General features: G+C 42.5%; 1 protein-coding gene across 1 annotated transcript in view; it reads left to right on the top strand.

Moving 5' to 3' along the window:
- Nucleotides 1–5,526: 5,526 nt before the first annotated feature.
- RHOBTB1 (Rho related BTB domain containing 1) overlaps nt 5,527–23,305 on the top strand; it is a 66,441-nt gene continuing 48,662 nt past the window's right edge. Inside the window, exons 1-2 of the mRNA XM_075841146.1 lie at nt 5,527–5,597; nt 12,755–12,860. The gene's annotated coding sequence lies outside the window, so the exon portion shown is untranslated. The remainder of the gene's footprint in view (nt 5,598–12,754; nt 12,861–23,305) is intronic.

Consider the following 23,305-nt stretch of genomic DNA (forward strand, 5'->3'; position numbering starts at 1 on the left):
ACAGTAGAAGAATAGTCAAAAAATTTGGGTCATAAATTTCAAGTCAAAATCTCAAGGTTTAAAATGATCAGGATCACTGGTAAAAGAGATTAACCCACTATATTGAGCATTAAAGGTGTCAAGAAGGAATTGAATGGCCGGGTAGGCAGCGCTTTCTGTGTATGTGTCTCATGGCGTCACAGGCCCTTATCTCAGAGAATAAAGCCCGATGTTTCGGTGACAGTCAAGGCTGTCCCATAAGGTAATCAGGGCAGCGCAGACAGATACGTTTCATACACTAGAGTGGACATTTTCCAAAACAGGATATATAAGGCTGGGTTCCCACAGTGCAGATTTGCTGCAGATTTTGTATGCAGTTTTTAAGCCAAAACCAGGTACAGAACCTAAACAGAGGAAATATATAAAGAAAGGTCTTATAGGTCTGCTCTCTTGGATCCAATTCTGGTTTTGGCTTACAAAATGAAGTCGAAACCTGAAGAAAATCAGCAATGTGGGAACCCAGCCTTAAGATGAAAAATACAAATTTTGTCAAGGTTACACAATCCAAAATCCAGGTAACTAATGCACCTAAAGAAAGACTTCTGATGTTAGAACCTGACGATTATAAAAAGATGAACGGTGCTACATGTCATTCCCGATATCTCCTTCCCCCTCGCCATGTTTGTTTTCTCTACCAATCAATGGTGTCATTTTTTTTTCACATTTTTTTTGTTTAACTTAAGCATAAAACCATTTGTACATTTTACAAGCGATATAGTTCTATATACAGCACCAGAACAAGCTCATTACATATATACAGCACCAGAACAAAGCTCAGTACATAAATACAGAACCAGAACCATGCTCAATATATATATACAGCACCAAAACCAAGCTCAATATATATATATACATACATACATACATACATACATAGATACAACGTAGCAGAACCAAGATCAGTACATATATACAACACCAGAACCAAGCTCAATACATATGTACAGCCCCAGAACCAAGCTCTATATATATATATATATATATATTTCTATACATATATATACATACACACAGTACCAGAACCAAGCTCAGTACATATATACAACACCAGAACGAAGTTCAATACATATACTCAGTACCAGAACCAATCTTAGTACATAAATAAAGCACAAGAACCAAGCTCAGTGTAACGTCCGTGGTCGCTGACCACAAACTCCTTCCATCCAGTCAACGCCCTTCTCTCAAGAGATGTCTGCACATACGGCCGTCCTGCTCCACAATGACCACCAGGGTGCGCTCACGAGCTCAGTCCAGACTTAAGAAGCCAGAGGGCACGCATGTTGGTGATTTGAGCTAATTGCTTCAGAGAACCCTGGGCTATAAAGAGGTCCCAGCCCCATCCTCCCACGCCTGAGCTTTGTTGTGTATTCCTAGTCTGTCTTGCATATGGCCCCCTAGTGTTTCCTGCTCCCAGTGTTCCTGTTCCTGTATCCTATACTTTTATCGCGATCTAGTGCCGTGCTGAGCTGTAGTCGTACTGTGCTGTATACCACGCCTGTCCTGCTTCTCCACGCCTGATGTCCACCTGCTGCCAAGTTCCTGCCTTGCTACTGTCGGAGCTGCCACAGGTACCCTATACGAATTATAGACTTTGACCTGCGTCGTGTTGGCCAGCTGCCTTACCGCCACGACGGTACGGCCCAGTGGGTCCACGAACCCAACGTGACACTTAGTACATAAATACAACACCAGCACAAATACAGCTCAATTAAGTGACGCACAAGTGACGTCAGATTCTAATTGTTCTTTTTCTCTTTTCTTCTCCATCTGGTCCAGACCTCCATGATGACTTCTCCCGGGCCCCACAGCCTATTTCTGCAGTTTGCCACTCAGGTGTCTTCAGCTTCTCACTTTTCAAACATTTCTGCACCTATAAACGAAGATAAAGTACTCATGATGCCACACACTGTACCCCTACATATAATAGCGCCATACACTGCACCTCTAATTATAATAGCTCAATACACTGTGTACCACACACACACCATGCCCCCTGTAGATACAGATGTAGCCGTCTTTACCTTGACTTTTAACGCATTAAATAAGCAATGGCTAGATCTCTTATCTTGAATTTTTCAATGACTTTTCAATGGCTTTTGTTGTGTCATATCACGCTGCAGCAAGTTATCAGAATCAAGTTAAAGATGGCTACATCTGTAGTACCCCACATACAGCCCCCTGTAGATAGTGCCCTACATATAGCCCCCTGTAGATAGTGCCCCACATATAGCCCACCCCTGTACATAATGCTCTACATATAGCCCACCCCTGTACATAATGCTCTACATATAGCCCACCCCTGTACATAGTGCCCTACATATAGCCCACCCTGTATATAGTGCCCCACATATAGCTCCCACTGTAGATAGCACTTCACATATAGCTCACCCCTGTAGATAGTGCTCCACATATAGTCCACCCCTGTATATAGTGTCAAAAATATAGCCCACCCCTGTAGATAGTGCCTCACATATAGCTCCCCCTATAGATAGTGCTCCACATATAGCCCACCCCTGTATATAGTGTCAAACATATATCCCACGCATGTACATAGTGCCCTACATATATCTCCCCCTATAAATAATGCTCCACATATAACCCACCCCTGTATATAGTGCATCACATATAGCTCCCCCTGTAGTGCTTCATATATAGCCCACCCATGTATATAGCCCACCCCTGTAGATATAGCTCACCCTTGTATATAGTGTCCAACATATATGCCACCCCTGTAGATAGTGTCCTACGAATATCTTCCCTATAAATAGTGCTCCACATATAGCCCACACCTGTATATAGTGCCTCACATATAGCTCCCCTACAGTGCTCCACATATAGCCCATGCCTGTATATAGCCCCCCTATAGATAGAGCCCCTCCTGTAGATAATGCCACACATTTTTAATAGGATAAAAAAAACATTACATACCTTAATACCGTTACCCCGCCGTCCGGTGGCAATGCAGAGCTGCTCTATTCTGAGCAGGTCTGCTGGGGTTGAACGACGCAAGCAGCACGATTACTCGTGTGTCGTTGAAAGGCGCTGATTGACAAGGCAAGCAATTCTGCCTTGCCAATCAGCGCCTTTCATAGACGCAAGCGGCGCAATGACGCCATCGTGCTGCTTGCGTCTATGAAAGGCACTGATTGGTAGGGCAGAATGACTTGCCCTGCCAATCAGCGCCTTTCAACGGCGCAAAGAAGTAATCGCACCGCTTGCGTCGTTGAATGGCCGGGCACAGAACGCACCCAGACATTCATCTCTTATCCCTAGAAGGGGGTGGTGGTGGCTGGTTTCAGTGGCGCCGCCGCCCCCTCATAGAGGCAGCACGCCGCCATCATGGACGGTGCGGCTCTGGCGCCAACCTCCTTCCCTCTTAGTTACCCCTGGGGAACATGCCCCGCCTGCCCCCCTTAGCTACGCCCCTGGAGTATTGAGCAGTGTGCAGTCGAATCTATCATCAGATCGGGCGGAAAATCATAACTGGAGGTACACTTTAAAACCATGGGCCTACGCAGTGGATAAATGTAGATTTTGCAGTGGATTACAATGCCTTCTAATCCATTAAGATCTTTTGTTAAACCCTATTCACATGAGGCTACATTCACACGAGCGTGACAGATTTACGTGCGTAAAAACGCGCGTAAATCTGGTCAGTGTGCGTTGCGTTATTGTGCTTTTCACGCACTCACAAAGCGCATACGTGTGCTGTGCGTGATTTTCACGCACACCTTTGACTTCAGTGGGTGGCTAGGCGCGTGAAAACGCACCAATATAGGACATGCAGTGAGTTTCACGCAACGGACTCTCGCTGCGTGATAATTCCTGCATGTGTGAACAGCCCCATTGAAATCAATGGGTCCGTGTGCTGTGTGTGATTTTCACGCACAGCACACGGACAAGTTTTAATAACTGTGCTTTAGTTGCCAAAAATCAGCAGCAAATCTTCTGCATGTGTACAGAAGGGGCAGGATGCTAAACCACTCACAGATCTAGTAAAAATAAGAAATAATCATGGAATAATCATGGAAATAAGTCCAGCTGTAAAGCAGATAACAATCAATGACTGTAGGAAGAGAATTCAGCATTCCAGATCAGACATGTGCAGTAGACGGTCTGGAACGCTGAATTCTCCTCCTAGGGTTACTGATTGTTATCTGCATTACAGCTGGACTTGTTTCCAAGTTTATTTCTTCTTTTTACCTGATTTGTCAACATCGGCATAATGAATTTGTGCGTGCGTGCGTGCGTGCGTGCGTGCGTAACTTGTAATAACACTCTTTGCACTTTATATTCTTTATACATATATATCACGTGGCATATTATGATGTATATGATGCACTGAATTATATAGTATGACATTGAGCAGTTTTGATCATATCTACTGTATGTGTTAATGGCATATTAATGATTCATTGTATTACATAGTTTAAATACCTCCGACTTCATGTATCACATTGCTTGAAAAAGGCTCTTGTGTTGCAACTTCTTCATCTTTCTATAATTATATATATATATATATATATATATATATATATATATATATATATATATATATATAAACATAAACTAGTCCTTCTCAATGAATTGGAATATCATTTATTTCAGTAATTCAATTCAAAAAGTGAAACTCATATATTCTATAGATTCATTGCACACAGAGTGATCTATTTCCAGCATCTTTTTCTTGTAATGTTGATGATTATGGGAACAGTTAATGAAAACCCAAAATTTAGTGTATCAGAAAATGTGAATATTATATAAGCCGAATTTCAAAACTGATTTTTAATACCAAAATGTTGGCCTACTGTCATTAACTGTTCCCATAATCATCAACATTAAAATAAAAAAAAAAATGCTGGAAATAGATCACACTGTGTGTAATGAATCTATGTAATATATGAGTTTCACTTTTTGAAACTAACTACTGAAATAAATGAACTTTTTGATGATATTCTAATTCATTCAGGACTAGTATGTGTGTATATATATATATATATTTCTTCACATTGGAGTGCTGCACATCTTCTTTCGTTATATCTGACATTTCGTCCGAGGATCAGGACGTTTTTGCTGGGCACCCGTTCAATGGTTTCTCTGTGAGTTCTGCTGCCTTCTCCTTCTATGTATGTGTATATATATATATATATATATATATATATATATATAAATGTATTTGTTACGAAATCCATATAATTCTTATCATTATTTTCAGGACAGGAATTTTACTTCGGACTGATGGTAAGTACTTATGCTGCGGTTAGCAGAACACATCAGGTGACAGGCTGCTTGTTTGCTTTGCAGAGACCTAATTATACTTCAGGAAAGAGTCTACTGTGTCAAGGATCCTGATAAGGTGCACTGGGCCAGTTGTGTTTACAAACTGTGTTGCAAGAGAAAATGAAATTGTAGGTGTGCTGTGGGTGTGACAACCTCTTTAGGGGCCTGGTCTAGACTGAGTAAAAGTCTGTATAGGTGAAGAATTATAAACACATGATCCAGGTGATATAGAGACAGAGTGTGACTGCCGGAGAGATTACTGTGACTTTTCACCCCAGGTATGGCTCCTATAAGTATTTTCTGTACAGACTGCATCTCAATGGGATCCTTTGTTGCTGATTACACAAAGGTTTAATCTACAGCTGTAAAATCTTTTTTAGAAAACAAATGAATTTTCTACAAAGTAGCTGTTATTGTTCTCATGCAAAAGAAACAGACTGGATTGACTTTGTATGTTAAATGTATAAGAGTGCGGACAAATGACATTAGTATTATAGAAATTCAGCAGGATCATGAAAATAGATCTGAGAGCGCTCACGTTTATTGCAGCTTCATGGCGACTAAAAGTGCTGGAAATGTCGCCATTGGTTGTTTACATGTTGTTGTTCTATGCAGACAGCTGTGGACATGCCACGTATATCCAGACTCCATGGAGATTTTAGGATAACACATGCTTGTGGCTCTTCTCGAGTCAGCATCTCCGAGAGAAGTCTTAAGGATGCTGATTGGTGGAGAGTAGCGGACAGGCAGGGCTTTTCTTCTGTTGTATCACCCAGCAGTCTAATTCAGCAGGATGGCTAGAACAGCTTATAGCACCTCCAAACACTACAGGGGGAGCTCTCTGTCTGCCCTATTAGCTAGAGCAGAGAGCTTGTGCCAGGAGCAGCTCAGGTCCTGCTTTGGAGGACTCCGTCCATCCATACATTACATAGTTACCCAGTTATTTGAACAGGTGCCATGTAATATTACAATGTGTGCTCGCCCACAATTTATACAAAGCCACAGTTTTGTCAGGTCAGGTGACGTAACTCAATGGGAGCTGTATAAACCGTATGCAGTAAGTTATGAGTTAGACTTTGTTCACATCTGCATCAGGGCTCCGTTCCAACAGGACTTCCCGTCAGAACAGGACCCTGACTGAAAGAAACGGAAACCAGAGGTTTCCGTTTCCATCACCATTGATTTCAATGGTGACAGATCCGGTGACAATGGTTTCTGTTTGTCTCAGTGGCACAAGGGTTTCGTCGTTTTGACGGAGTGAATACCGTAGTCGACTACGCTATTGATTTCGTCAAAACGACGGAACCCTTGCACAATGTAGACAAACGTAAACCATTGTCACCGGATCCGTCACTATTGAAATCAATGGTGATGGAAACGGAAACCTTTGGTTTCCGTTCGTGTCAGTCAGGGCTCCGTTCTGACGGAAATCTCAGACGGAATGTTGGAACGGAGCCCTAGCACAGATGTGAATGAACCCTTACAGGGGGTTTACCTTAATCAATATTCATCACCTATCCACAGGATAGGTGATAAATATCTGATCAGTGGGGGTCCGACCACTGGGACTCCCACTCATTCAGAGAACAGGCTTACCTGGCTATCTATATGTGCCCCACATGAATGGAGCGGTACTGCACATGCTTAACCACCGCTCCATTCTTTTTCTATGGGCCTGACGGCGATAGTGCTCGGTGGCCAAGCATGTGCAGTACCGCACCATTCATATGGGGCGCCATGGATGGCCAGGTAAACACGTTCAATGGAACCAGTGGTAGTCCCACCGGTCAGACCCCCACTGATCAGTTACTTGTCACCTGTTATGAATATTGATTATGAAAAAAACCCTTTAACCTCTGTATGATAGGTATTTTTTTTTGTCTGAGCGGAAAAAATACATGAAAGATCAGAAATAATACATGACATCACTTAAAATATATTTATTTCATGCAATTACTTATGTAGATAATGACGCCCATTAATCAATAGTGTGAGTCAATAGCATTGCTACGTACGTATTAGTCTTCCTTAGATCAACTTGCTTATTGTTTAGCATTCACTAGTAGGTTTCTCCATTCCACTGATGTAAAAGTTCTTAAAGGGGTGGTCCAGGATTAGAAAAACATGGCTGCTTTCTATCATCAACAGCGCCACACCTCTTTACAGGTCGCGTGTGATATTGCAGCTCAACTCCATTTTAGAAAATTGGGCCGACCTGCAATACCACACACAACATATGGCTGGATTCACACATTTTTGGTGCTGCTTATTCAAAGCCTGGAACGAATCCAAAAAGAAGGAAAAGTACAAAGGATAGACTGACACATCTCTAAAAATTGTACCAAAAACTGCATCAAAATCTGTGTGAATCCAGGCTAATAGTAATACTGCACTGTTACTATGGTGCTACGTATAGAATAGTGAATGATTCTCCAAAGTCTCTTATCAGTCTGACTAAAGGTAGAATGTTTGTAGAAACAGAACAGCGTTCAGTGATAATAAAATGAGCAGGAATGTGAACATAAGTGATGTGTATGAACTGTAGAGTTTTCTTAGGAATGTCCTGCTGTGTGACTGTATTTTCTAATAACAACTTCTCTAGTTAAAACACATCTCTCTAAAGTAAGCAAGAAAAATGGTTTCTGCATTTAGCAGATGGATAACTATGGATTTGGCCCGGTTCCAGTCTCCCGATAGTATTGTGATCGCTAGCAACTTTACTAATCACAGCCAAAGATCAGAATTTCCACAGAATCCCATAAAGGATGTAGTAGAGAACTATTTGATAGGAATTTAAGATCACAAGACAACTTCTTTACATGTAAGCAAAACTGGGTTTTTTACGCCACGAAAAATACCAAGATTGTATAAAAATATATATGTATACAGTCTGTATCCCCTTCCCGCCGCAGCCAGTTTTCCTTTTCTTAATTTTTGTTTTTTCCTACCTGCCTTCCAAGCACCATAACTTTTTAATTTTTTCGTCGACATAGCTGTACTTTTTTTTTGCAGGACGAGTTATAGTTTTTCATGTCTGCATTTAAAGTACCATATAATGTACTGAGAAACTTTTACAAATTATTTTGTTTAGTGGAATGTGAAATAAAAACAATAATTTCGCCATTGTATTTTGGGTTTAGTTTTTATACCATTTACCGTGCAGTAAAAATGACATGTTAAGGCCGGATTCACACGAGCGTGTGCGTTTTGCACGCGCAAAAAACGCGGCGTTTTGCACGCGCAAAAGGTCCATAAATGGTCCGTGTGTCAGCAGCGTATGATGCGTGGCTGCGTGATTTTCGTGCAGCCGCCATCATTATGACACTCCGTTTGTATGTTTGTAAACAGAAAAGCACGTGGTGCTTTTCTGTTTTCACTCATAGTTTTTACTGAGGTTGCGCGAATCACGCGCGTCACACAGAAGTGCTTCCGCGTGCTGCACGTGATTTTCACGCACCCATTGACTTCAATGGGTGCGTGATGCAGGAGAAACGCACAAATATAGTCGTGAGTTTTACGCAGCGGACACGCGCTGCGTGAAAATCACGGACTGTCTGAACAGCCCCATTGCCTAACATAGGTCCGTGCGAGGCGCGTGAAAATCACGCCCGTTGCACGGACGTATTATACGTTCGTCTGAATAAGCACTAACTTTATTTTGTGTGTCAGTTTGATTACGGTGATACCAAACTTAAATCGTTTTTTAAAAATGATTTAATACTCCTACAAAATAAAAACGATTTGTTAAAAGAATTCGTTTTCGTTGTGAAATCCTGAGACCCCTAACTTTTTTATTTTTCCGTCGATGGAGCTGTGTTAGGATAAAAACGTAATTAAACTAATTTTTTTTTCTTTTTAAATCCCCACTAGGGGACTTGAACATGCGATCGTTAGATCGCTTGCACAATACACTGCAATACTTAGGTACTGCAGTGAGCCCACTCCATACAAACCCTTTTTGAATATGACATAGAATTACATAAAAAATCTCGGGAGTGGGTATGCATTAGTAAAGTATATTTGGAGTTTATTACAGGGGTTGTATGAGATTAGACAAAAGGCTTTGCTTTCTAAGAAACAGTTCTATTTTTGTTCATGAGCCGTGTCTGATATTACAACTCAGCCCCTTTCAAGGGAATGTGCCTGAGCTGCAATGCCAGACACAGCCCATGGACCGGAGTGGCGCTGTTTCTGGATAATAAAGTAGACCCTCTTTTAAAATAACATTCAACCATACAACCTAAAATAGATAATAGATTCCTTATTATATATTATTTGTTTTGTACACACGACATTATACTGGATGCAAAAGAAAAACATGGTGTTCCTGTTCTCACAATAGGGGCCTTGCACATGCTGTTCTACTGTAGAGTCAAGAAGGGAAAGTGTCACCTAGGATTAGTCATACATAAAGGGGTTGTCTGGGCACAGGACGGTTTTTCATTATGATGACGTATCTACAGGATAGGTCATCAATATTTGATCGCTGGGGGTCTGACACCCGGACCCCGCACCGAACAGCTGTTCCAGCCGCCTCTTGGCACCGGATGTTATGCAGTGTTCAATGTCGGAAGCAGATGGCTCCGAATGTGACTGGAGCCATCTGCTTCCGGCACGGATATCCAGTGCCCAGAGGCAGCTGGAGCAGCTGATCGATGCGGGCTCCGGATGTCGGACCCCCACCAATCATATATTGATGACCTATCCTGTGAATAGGTCATCAGTATGAAAAACCGCCCCGTGCCTGGATAACCCCTTTAAGGTACATTTAGAAAAATTTCCTATACAAATGTATCATTATTTGTATGTATTCTGCAACAGTCTTTTCTCATGCAGAGTGCTTTTATCTCTTTAAAAAGTATCGCTTATGTGTAAGCACAGAGGACACTTATATACACACATTTAAAGGGGCTTTTCCATTACATTTAATATGCTATAAATGTACGATTGATTGGGGAGACCCCGTCCAGTTCCGACAGAGGTAGTTGCCTATGCTCTGTCAATCCCCATAAAAGTCTATAGGACATACAGAAATATCCAAGATGAGGTCCTGAACTGATATTTGAAAAAAAAATTACTAATTTAACAACATTTATACAATAAATAAAAAAATATTGTCCGTTTTTTTATATTTTGGATAATGTTTTGCTTTTACTTTATACTTAAATAGGCTCTGTCACCAGATTATAAGTGCCCTATCTCCTACATAATCTGACCGGCGCTGTAATGTAGATTACAACAGTGGATTTTATTTTGAAAAACGATCATTTTTGAGCAAGTTATGAGCAATTTTAGATTTATGCTAATTCGTTTCTTAATGCCCAACTGGGCGTTTTTTTAAGTTTTGACCAAGTGGACTTTGTAAAGCCAGCCAGGACGCGATGTCTATTCATACTCCCGACACTTCGGTAAAGTTACTGTGGGACTTAATCACAGCACAGCGTGATCTTGCGAGATCATGCTGTGCTATGTGAGTAAGTCCCACACAAACTTTACCGACGTGTCGGGAGTGTGAATAGACATCGCGTCCTGGTTGGAGGTGATGTCTATTCACTCTCAAGACACATCAGTAAAGTTACTGTAGGTGTATGTGACATACCTGCGTGATCACGCTGTGCTGAGTAAAAATGGACATGAATGGAGAGAAGTGTATGACGCTGATTGGTCACTGATTGGTCGTCATACACTTCCCTTTACAATGCTTAGTTGGTCAAAAGTTTAAAAAAACGCCCTGATCGGCGTTAAGAAACGAATTAGCATAAATCTAAAATTGCTCATAACTTGCTCATAAATGATCGCTTTTTCAAAATAAAAACCACTGTTATCTACAATACAGCGCCAATCAGAATATGTAGGAGATACGGCGCTTATAATCTAATGACAGAGACTCTTTAAATATCAAGATCTGGTTGCATTTTAAGGCCCTGTTCACACAGAGTTTTTTGACGAGTTTTTTGGCGCGGATATCGCTCCGCAATACTCGTCAAAAAACGTCCGAAAATGCCTCCCATTGATTTCAATGGGAGGCGGAGGCGGTTTTTTACCGAGAGCGGAAAAACCGCCTAGCGGTAAAAAGAAGCAACATGATCTATCTTGAGGCGGTTTCCGCCTCCAAACCCCTATTTCAATCAGTGGGAGACGGAAGAAAACGCCTCGACGAGTGTTTTGACACGTTTTTGTCAGACCACTGTGCAAAAAAACGCCTGGAGAAGATTTTGTAGGAGGAATTTTCCTCCTGCAAAAACTCATTGTGAACTAGCCCTAACTTGTCCAATTCTTTGTTTTTCTTTGATTTATGCGGCACAAGAGCACATTCAAGTGAGTTTATAGGGCTATGGTAATGGTCAGCTTCCAAATTAAACACAATACAAATACAAATGAAAAAATATATAATTCAGAAAAAAGACATTGACGGAGATGATATTGAGATCCGCTACATTATGTTTCATAGAATTAGCAGTGAGTGTTGTCATTCTAGCCATGTTTTTAATCAACCTCCTTAGGCTAAGTTCATACTTGCATTGTATAATCTGTTTTTAGATCAGAATAAGGATAAAAACGGATCTGTTAAAAATCACATTGAAATCAATGGAATTTTTAATTGCATCCGTTAGCGTCTGTTCGGGTCCGTTATGTTAGTCATTAGTTTTTTTGACGGATAAAAATGCAGAGTACTGGACTTTTTCCTCCATTCAAAATAAACCGGATGTCTAACAGATGGGTTATTTTTATCATTAGTGTAAATGTAAAACTAATACAAATGGATAATAATCCGTTTGCACCTGTTATTTTGATATCAATGGGATTTTTAGCAGATCCGTTTTTATCCTTATTCTGATCTAGAAACGTATCAGAGTAACGCCACGTTCACACAGGGCGGATACGCTGTGTAAAAATACACAAAGTATCTGTCCTGGAACCCGCAGGCATTTAGAAAAACTGCACCAAATTGTGCTGCACTTTTTCAGAATTAATGTCTGCTGCGGAAAACCATGGTTATAAAAAAAAAAGTTTATACTTACCCCGTTCTCTGTTGTCATGGCGACGCCTCCCTCTGTTGCTTTCTCGAATGACGCAATAATATGGAATAAAAAGCATCCCAGTAGGCCGGCCTGGACGGAGAACAGACTGAAGCGTCACTATGACAACTCCCGGGTGGTAAGTATAAGCCTTTTTAGTCATTTCAAATTAAAAACATATTTTTCTAAATTGTGATTTTTGCGTCTGAATCACATCATTTCTGCTCCAAAAATAGCAACATTTGCAATGAAATCCGTTGTGGAAAATCTGCAGTGTTTACACTGCATGTGAATTTATGGAATATACAACGCAAGTGTGAACTTAGCCTTAGCTACTGACTGCTATATTTTCTATATTTTTACTTGTTTATGAGTTTCTTCTCTCTTGATCATATACCCCTGTTTTTACCTTCTAGCTACCAACAAATACAGAACAAGGAAGAAGACTGAATGAGAAAAGTTAATTTACCAGCTTACCCTGAGGAATTTTTTAAGATGGCGTGTTTTTCTTTCTCTGTTGTGGTAAGAGAACTTTTCACACTTTGTATAGCCATATCATAGTCTCTTATGTGGTAACGGAGTATTCATGTTATGTTTGTGCTATATACAGTATATCTTCAAAACATACTGTCCTAAAAATTTCCGATGAAAGAATAACACTAGTAAAGGAACAACCAGAAAACTAAGGTATGACAAGAAGGCAGTCTAATCGCTCACTAAACCCAAGATAAAATGCCAGGAAGCTGAGATCTACTGTATTCTGCGAGATGCTGTAGTTGCTCAGCAGTCAAAACTTTTACTTATTTTTTTTACCTGGTATAACCTTTACTTAGTTTCCTAGCAAAGCAATTCACTGGTAAATCACCTTGTGTCCTTTTCAGTTCTGTAGGCAGATGTGTGAGAACCATGCTAAACAGTACCTCATATCTCAGCCTACTGTGAGTATGATTTGACTAGGAGATTATTGTCAAATCTGAATGTTCAGTTGCAGCTAGGATTGCCAGTGAATTCCAATCTTTTAACACCAAGTCCTTTTAGATCCAACATTTAGTGCTGATTAACTTCTTATTATATCATTAAAGTGGCCGGCGCTTTGTTTTTCTCACGCAGAGCTCTAGATCACCTGAATATAACTAAATTATAAAATTCTGTCAACCTGCAGCCACCACTAGGGGGAGATTATGAGTTAAAGAGACTCTGTCACCGCATTATAAGTGCCCTATCTCCTACATAAGGAGATGGGTGCTGTAATGTAGGTGACAGTAATGCTTTTTATTTAAAAAACCGATCTTTTTTCACAAAGTTAGGAGCGATTTAAGTTTATGCTAATGAGCTTTCTTAATGCCTAAGTGGGCGTACTTTTACTTTCGACCAAGTGGGCGTTGTACAGAGGAGTGCATGACGCTGACCAATCAGCATCATGCACTCCTCTCCATTCATTTACACTGCACTAGCGATATAGATATATCGCTATGTGCAGCCTCATACACAAGCCCTAACATTACTACAGTGTCCTGATAATGAATACACATGAAATCCAACCTGGATGTCATGTGTACTCAGAATCCTGACACTTCTGAATCTTTTTTTGTGAGATTCCGGCAAGTGAAACCAAATCTCGTTTAGCTCCGAGATCTCGCGAGATTTCGTATCCGTTGCTGGAATCTCACAAAAAAGAGTCAGAAGTGTCAGGATTCTGATTACACATGACGTCCAGGCTGGATTTCATGTGTATTCATTATCAGGACACTGTAGTAATGTTAGGGCTTGTGTATGAGGCTGCACATAGCGATATATCTATATCGCTAGTGCAGTGTAAATGAAGGGAGAGGAGTGCATGATGCCGATTTGTCAGCGTCATGCACTCCTCTGTACAACGCCCACTTGGTCGAAAGTAAAAGTACGCCCACTTGGGCATTAAGAAAGCTCATTAGCATAAACTTAAATCGCTCCTAACTTTGTGAAAAAAGATCGTTTTTTTAAATAAAAAGCATTACTGTCACCTACATTACAGCGCCGATCTCCTTATGTAGGAGATAGGCCACTTATAATGTGGTCACAGAGTCTCTTTAACTACATACTGATTTATTATTGAGTTCAATGTATAAATTGTATGCAGAAAACTCCTAGACTTCCACTGTTGGAGTCTGAAGGAAGCCAGAATTGTATCAGTTAAAGATGACATGTCACCTCTCCTGACATGTATTAGTAAATATTTATATTCCCATGAAAAAACAATTCTGGAGCATCTGTTTTTAGAACTCTACGTTGTGTCGTTCCTCCGTTATTCTTCCGAGAAATTTATGAATAAATTGACAACTGGGTGTTACCAGTTGGGGGTGTGTCCCTACACAGAGTGACAATGTCCAATCATTGCTGACAGAGTGAGACTGTGTAGGGACACACCCCTTTGACAAGGGAAATGGTGACACCCAGTTGTCCTTATTCATAAATGTTTAGGAGAAATAACAGAGGAACGGCACAATGCAGAGTTCTACAAAAATGTGTTTTGAAAATTTTAAATCCAAGTAATTACTACAAATGACACGTCAGGAGAGGTGACAGGTCATCTTAAACTGTATGGCTATGTAAAGAATAGTATGGGATTTTGAACTCTATATAAGAAAAATATTGTTTGGATTTAGGCATTCACTTCAATGTATTATTCAAATGAGGGTTCTCACATCTTAGGTTAGCCTTATACAGAAAAGAACCATATCCTGAACAGAACAGGATAGGGATATTAACTTGTGTGTTGTTTTGGAATAGGTGTTTATATATATATATATATATATATATATATATATATATATATATATATATGGGTTTGAACATTTTGAGCAAACTTTCCTACCAGCCACAGCATTTTATTTTTCTGATTTAATTAATGATGTTTAAAGACGTGTACTTTATGGCTCTATGAACTCAAAACATTCCTGCCTATGTTGTAAAATGAATAGTGCAGAATGGAAAAACATGCAATAATTCCATCAAAATAATACCATCTACACATATAATAAACAACATCTGAATCAGTTCAGAGTTCATTCAGCAGATTATTCTGTTGTATGCTTACAATAACATTCAGTCAATGACTGATCCACTCTCTGCAATATCTAGAGTGCCTCTTAAATTAATAAGACAAAAAGTGCTCATTACATGATACTTCCCTGGTGTCCCGGTGACATCTTCACCCATATCTAAGATGTATTTTGACCTATTGAGTTCTAAATGTACCAGGGGTCAAAGCTAAACAAAAGGATCCATATAATTCCAAGATGTGGTCTAAAGGCCCTTTTACACTGGGCGATTATCGGGCAGACAAGCCTTCATATAACGCTCGTTGCCGATAATTTCCCTGTGTAAACAGGGCAGCGATCAGCAGATGTACGAGCAAACTTTTGCTCGTTCATCTGCTGATCGTATCGTTTTAAAAGGTTAAATATTATCGTTGTCGGCAGCACATCTCCCTGTATAAACAGGTAGATGTGCTGCCAACATACTAATTATGTATGAGGACGAGCGATCAGAGTAACGACTGCTCGTCCTTATACATAGCGCCGTGCGACAGGAGCAAACGAGCGCCAGTCAACGATGTCTCGCTGCACCGGCCGAATATCGTCAGGTTAAAGGGCCCTTTACAATAGCATGAATTGCAACAGTACATTAGTAATAAGTTAAAACATGTTAATTATGCAAATGTGATACTTGCATTGTTAAACACAAATTAGCAAAATGCTATTTGTAAGCCCTTCCTATTTAAATATCTACTTTTACAGGGAACTTGTATATAGTTACTGTAGTATAAAATCACATGCTGGTGTAATTACTCTCTAAAACATCACTCTCTACATTTAGTAATGGTCATTTTACAGGAGCCGATGATCGGGAAGAACAGCGAACGCTTGTTCCCGATCATTGCCTGTGTAAATTAAGAAGTGATCAGCCTACGAACGAGTAAGAATGCAGCTAAAAAAAATAGTCAGCAGCACATCCTGTGTAAACAGGATTTTCTGGCGACAAGATGCAAAATCATCAGGACGAACGATCGTTTGTCCCCATACATTTGCTATCATTGCTCAGCACACATTTACTGGCCAGGAAAGCACCCTAAAACTATTGAGGAAATGAAATCTATACCTGCTATGAGCATGAGCTATGAGAGTTACAACAAAATTTGAGCCATTTCCTCCTTTTGCACATAATAAATGTGGCCTCAACTACATCTCCTCTCCAAACCACACTCACGGCCATTTACCTCAATATACGTGTGGTAGTTATCTGATAATCTTGCTAGTGATATGTTTGCTTGTAGTTTATAATTCCATCTGTGTTTTAATGGGAATAAGCATTCTATGCACTGACTGAATATATCTGAACAAGCAGAGCTGCAATGAAAAGCAGGGAGGAGAAACAGGGCAGAAATCCCTCTAGACCAGGGGTCTCAAATTCGACCGGGTAAGTGGGCCACATATAGAAAATATGGGAAGTTGACGGGCCGCATTACTTTCAAATTTGATACAATACAAAATTATTTGTATTCAAATTAGTAGTTCAAATTAGTTATTTGAACTACTATAACATTATATTACTTTTATAATAATACTACATTACTATAATAATACCGCTAGGTTTAAAATTTGAGAGAATTTCAACAATCCAGTTTTCCAGTTAATGTCGCTAAATGCAGTCCGGCTGCTCAGTTGGCATAGTTTGGCAGACACACATGTCAAGATTGGGCAGCCACTTTTTAGATAGTGCCACAGTGCCCTCTGTAGATAATGCCACAGCGCCCTCTGTAGATAATGCAACACACCCCTAGATAATGCCACAGTGTCCTCCGCAGATACTGCCACAGTGCCCTCCGCGGATGCTGCCAGAGTGCCCTCCGCGGATGCTGCCAGAGTGCCCTCCGCGGATGCTGCCAGAGTGCCCTCCGCGGATGCTGCCAGAGTGCCCTCCGCGGATGCTGCCAGAGTGCCCTCCGCGGATGCTGCCAGAGTGCCCTCCGCGGATGCTGCCAGAGTGCCCTCCGCGGATGCTGCCAGAGTGCCCTCCGCGGATAATACCACACACACCCCAATAGCTCCATTGGTGCTCCCTCTAGGAGTGGAATCCCCAGCCGGAGCATTGCCGACGCTTTGGCTGGGGATTCCTCTCTGCTGTTGGAACCCCTGACGTCACTGTCCATACACTGTGACGTCAGGGGATTCTCCTGGATGGGAATGTCATATCAAGGACAACCCCAGAGCTGGAGTCCCGGGCAGAGCACTAGTAGGCTCTTCCTGGGACTCCAGCTGTGCTCCTGACATCACTGGGACTCCTGCTCTGGGGAAGCCCCTGACATCACTGTCGATGTATGGACAGCGATGTCAGGGAATTCCACAAAGTCCCGGAGCAGAGCCGATACTAGCGCTCTGCACGGGACTCCAACTATGGGGAAGCCCCAGACATCGCCGTCAATATTAGGACAGCGATGCCAGGGGATTCCCCAGAGTCCCGGAGCAGAGCCTATACTAGCGCTCTGCATGGGACTCAGGCTCTGGGGAAGCCCCATACATCGCTGTCAATATGAGGAAAGCAATGTCAGGGCATTCCCCAGAGTGCTGGAGCAGAGCCTGTACTAGCGCTCTGCTCGGGACTCCGCTCTTGGGAAGACCCTGACACTGTCCATATATGGACAGTGATGTCATGGAATTTCACAGAGTGCCGAAGCAGAGCCGATACTAGCGCTCTGCACGGGACTCCGGCTCTGGGGAAGCCCCAGACATCGCTGTCCATATGTGGACAGCGATGTCAGGGAATTCCACAGAGACCCGGAGAAGAGCCTGTACTAGCGGCTCTGTGTCCCGCGGGCCGCAGATGACTGCCCCAGGGGGCGCATGTGGCCCGAGGGCCGTGTGTTTGAGACCCCTGCTCTAGACAATGCAGCATTAGAAAATGCAGTCACTAAACAAAACTGTGTCCAAATAAAGCAGAGCAAAAACATAGCCTAGAAGCAAACACTGAAGAAAAAACTAAGGTCTCTTGCACACGACCGTTGTGCCACTCGGGCCATTTTTGACGGTATCCGAGTGGCACCCGATAGTCTTCACGGACCCATTCACTTTAGCGGGTGAATCGGGTCCGTGAAAAATGGTCAGAGTCTCCGATCCGAGTGCATGAGTCGTTAGGCCTTATGCCCACTTCAGTTTTTTCTTCAGGGTGCAATCCGTTTTTTTTAACTGATAGAACACTGACACATTCATTTCAATGGGGTCATGAACAATGCCGTTGTTTTAACGGAACCGTGTGGCCATTCCCTCCAAAATAGGACAGGTACTACTCCTGTCCGTTTTTGACGGAACTGTCTCTGCCTTTTCATTAATTTGGTCCATGAAACAATGGACTGCACACGAAAGCCATCCGTGTGCGGTCCGTGTTTCACGGATCCGTCATTAACGGACGAACGACGACCAGCGGAAGTGTGCATGAGGCCTTACCCTGATCTTGTGAAGACATCCCCTTTCCATATGTCCTATTAGGGCAAGTGGACATCTTCCCCCTCCAGAACCCCCAATATTATCTAGAGCAGAGAGCCTATAGCAAAGAGTGTCTCTTGCTCTGGTGGACCTAACTTCTCTATGTAACACATGGTCAGTAATTCATGTAACGCTGCATTTCCCCTATATGGTTAGCTGCAGTTTCAGAAACCCCCAGCAATTAGCTGCTATCACCAGCGGTTTCTGAAGCCCGACACGAGGCAATGAGCTGATAGCCATCAATTTAAAAAGGGTTTGCTTTGATAAAACAACCACTTTGACTTTAGGTAGTGACTTGCCTAGAAAGTCCACAACTGAACATTTGCTTTGACTGAATCCACGGCTCTATAGTTTGCATATAGCACACAAGGCGCAATAGAACCCGATGAACTTTTTCCTGCTGAACATCTTATAGATGCTTGTACTAGTAGTGGTGACAGATCCCTTTAAAGAGGCTCTGTCACCAGATTTTGCAACCCCTATCTGCTATTGCAGCAGATCGGCGCTGCAATGTAGATTACAGTAACGTTTTTATTTTTAAAAAACGAGCATTTTTGGCCAAGTTATGACCATTTTTGTATTTATGCAAATGAGGCTTGCAAAAGTACAACTGGGCGTGTTGAAAAGTAAAAGTACAACTGGGCGTGTATTATGTGCGTACATCGTGGCGTTTTTACTTCTTTTACTAGCTGGGCGTTCTGACGTGAAGTATCATCCACTTCTCTTCAGAACGCCCAGCTTCTGGCAGTGCAGACACAGCCGTGTTTTTGAGAGATCACGCTGTGACGTCACTCACAGGTCCTGCATCGTGTCAGACGAGCGAGGACACATCGGCACCAGAGGCTACAGATGATTCTGCAGCAGCATCGGCGTTTGCAGGTAAGTCGATGTAGCTACTTACCTGCAAACGCTGATGCTGCTGCAGAACCAAATGTAGCCTCTGGTGCCGACACGATGCAGGACCTGTGAGTGACGACACAGCGTGATCTCTCGAGAACACGGCTGTGTCTGCACTGCCAGAAGCTGGGCGTTCTGAAGAGAAGTGGATGATACTTCTCGTCATAACGCCCAGCTAGTAAAAGTAGTAAAAACGCCCCGATGTACGCACATAATACACGCCCACTTGGACTTTTGCAAGCCTCATTTGCATAAATACAAAAATGGTTATAACTTGGCCAAAAATGCTCGTTTTTTAAAAATAAAAACGTTACTGTAATCTACATTGCAGCGCCTATCTGCTGCAATAGCAGATAGGGGTTGCAAAATCTGGTGACAGAGCCTCTTTAAGGAAAATCTCTGCTCTTAGAGAGACCTACTTATGGTGAAAACAGAGGTACAGCAGGTGGCTATGTATTATCACTGAGCAAAAATGACTCAAGTCTTAAGGACCAATAATTGATCCAATTATTCTTTCTTAAAGTACTTTTACATGGCCCGACTTGTGCCGTGTAAACGAGCGCCGATCAACGAGACAGCTCGTTGATGGGCACTCGTTTGCTACTTTCACAAGGAGCTAGTATGGGGACGAGAGCTCGTTTCTCCGATCGCTCATCCCGATACATTATTAACACAGGGAGATGCGCTGCCGACAATAATATTTTTAGTATTTAAAACTATACGACACGTTTGTTCGTTCATCAGCTGATCGCTGCCCTGTTTACACAGGGCAATTATCAGGAACGATCATTCTGTGAACGCTCGTTTGCCCGATAATTGGCCAGTGTAAAAGGGCCTTTAGGTGATCTGAAGGATGAAGGCATTTATTTAATCATCTTGAGGATTGTATGATTGAGGTTTCATTTTCTAACAATTGGAGCTTCTTGTGGTTCCTAGGTAATACAAATGTCAAGATTTGATAATAAGCACAATTTAATTTGCCATATCAATGACATATGAGAGTCCAACTGTCCTAAGAAAGATGCACTCAAAACACAGGCACCCATAATATGTCACAAATTAGGACATTCTGAGACCACTTTAGGACCCTCCTCTATTAGACAGAGTAGAGAGCTTCTCTCGCTCTTTTAGACTGCAGTAGGCACTGTGTAATGCTTTATTTCCCCTGTGGTGGCACTGTAGGGAGATTGAACACCTGATTTCAGACTCTTCCAAAGATTACTGCTGACCGCCTGGGGGTTCCCTACAGTAGAACACCCTTAGGGCATGTTCAGAGGTGACGGAATTCTGCAGACACTGTCCGCATCAATGCCGCACATAATCTGCGTTGCAGATTCCGTTGCGCCTTTGCCTAAAATGTGAAGTAAAATGCTGCGGATTAGTTGTTGCGGATTCAGGTGAAGAGTACATCCTGCTCCCTTTTTAAACATTCCATCTCAGTCTGGCTATAGACCTCGAAACACATAGGTCCAGCCAGAATGATGAAATATCCTGTTTCTGAAAACAATTCGCAACGCAACACACATAACATCTGCGGATTTCATTGTGTAATTTTGCTACTCCATTGAAGTCAATGGAGAAATTACGCCACAAGTACGCATGAAGTCCGCAACAGCCAGTGTATGCTGCGGACACAAAATTCTGCACCGCAGCTTATGGTCCGCAGCGGAGTTGTCCGCAACGTCTGCACGAAGATAACTAAAAAGTTGTGGAAACCAATGGACAGACTGTCTGCTGCGGATTTCCAGTGCGGACTGTCTGCATGAACGTGCCCTTATAGTCAGGGAGCTCTGTTAACAAAAAGGAATTGTCCAAAGTGGAGAACCACTATTAAATACTTTGCCATCAACCATTGGTATTGTGCGGTGTCATCTCCTTTCAAGTCTCGTCACTATTTTAGGTCTTTACATACAAAATATCAATATAACATGTTTAATCAGGCATATCCGAACTTCTACCAGCATACGAGAAAAAACGGTGGGATATATTTATGGGAAAACATAAGACTAAGGCCTCATTTACACGAGCGTAATATACGCGCGTGCGACGAGCGTGCTTTTCACGCGTGTCGTACGCACCTATATTACTCTATGGGGCAGTGCAGACGATGCGTGAATTTTGCGCAGCGCGAGTGCGTTGCGTAAAACACAACATGTTCTATAATCGTGCGTTTTTCGCGCATCACGCACCCATTGAAGTCAATGGGTGCGTGAAAACTACGAAGGTCGCACGGAAGCACTTCCGTGCGAACTGCGTGATTCGCGCAAGAGCTGTCAAACTGAATGTAAACAGAAAAGCACCACGTGCTTTTCTGTTTACAAACATCCGAACGGAGTGTCTTACAGATGACCGAACCGAACTTTACCGGGTTCGGCCGAACTCGTTTTGACCGAACCCGGCAGGAGACAGTCACTGTGCAGGGTGCTGAAAGAGTTAAACTGTTTCAGCACCATGGACAGTGACTTCCGATTCCAATATACGTGAACGTGTAAAAAAAAAAAAGAAGTTCTGACTTACCGATAACTCCCGGCTTCTTCCTCCAGTCTGACCTCCCGGGATGACAATTCAGTCCAAGTGACAGCTGCAGCCAATCACAAGCCAAGCACAGGCTGCAGCGGTCACATGGACTGCCGCATCATCCAGGGAGGTGGGGCCAGATGTCAAGAGAGGCGCGTCACCAAGGACGCGTCACCAAGGACGCGTCACCAAGGCAACGGCCGGGAAGTTCTCGGTAAGTACGAACCTCTTTTTTTTTTAAACAGGTTACTTGATATGGTGATTGGAATGCACTGTCGAGGGTGCTGAAAGAGTTACTGCCGATCAGTTAACTCTTTCAGCACCATGGACAGTGACTGACGTCGGCTAGCCTCATCTCTATGATGGCGGCTGCGCGAAAATCACGCAGCCGCGCATCATACACGGATGACACACGGAGCTGTCAAGTGCCTTTTGCGCAAAACGCACACGCTCGTGTAAATGAGGCCTAAGGGCACATTCACACGTGGCGGAATTGTTGTTGAATGCCGCAGTGGACAATCCGCAGTGGAATTCTGCAGCAGCCGTTTTTTACATTGGTTTCAATCCATTTTAAGGAAACTTAGTTCAGACGTTGCAGAAAATAACTGTGCGGAAATCAGGCAGCGGTGTAGAATTTTCCCTCCTCAGCAGCTCATGACGTTGCGGAGAAGAAGCGGAATTCACCTGCGGATTTCAGCATTTGCAATGCAAAAACTGGAATCTGTGGCAAGTCCGCTGTGATATCCACAACGTCTGAATTACCTGTCAAATATGCAAATGTTGGTGCAGATTCGTTGCGTAATTGCCCCAAATCTGCACCAAAATTTGCAGAGGAAAAATTCTGCCACGTCTGAACGTGTCCTTACAGTAAGGCTATGTTCACACGGGGTCTTTTGCCGAGTTTTTTGACGCGGAAACCGCGTCGCAAAACTCGGCAGAAACGGCCCGAGAACGCCTCCCATTGATTTCAATGGGAGGCGTCGGCGTCTTTTTCCCGCGAGCAGTAAAACTGCCTCGCGGGAAAAAGAAGCG

The sequence above is a fragment of the Rhinoderma darwinii genome, chromosome 11 (assembly GCF_050947455.1).
Source record: "Rhinoderma darwinii isolate aRhiDar2 chromosome 11, aRhiDar2.hap1, whole genome shotgun sequence".
Taxonomy (NCBI): Eukaryota; Metazoa; Chordata; class Amphibia; order Anura; family Rhinodermatidae; genus Rhinoderma; species Rhinoderma darwinii.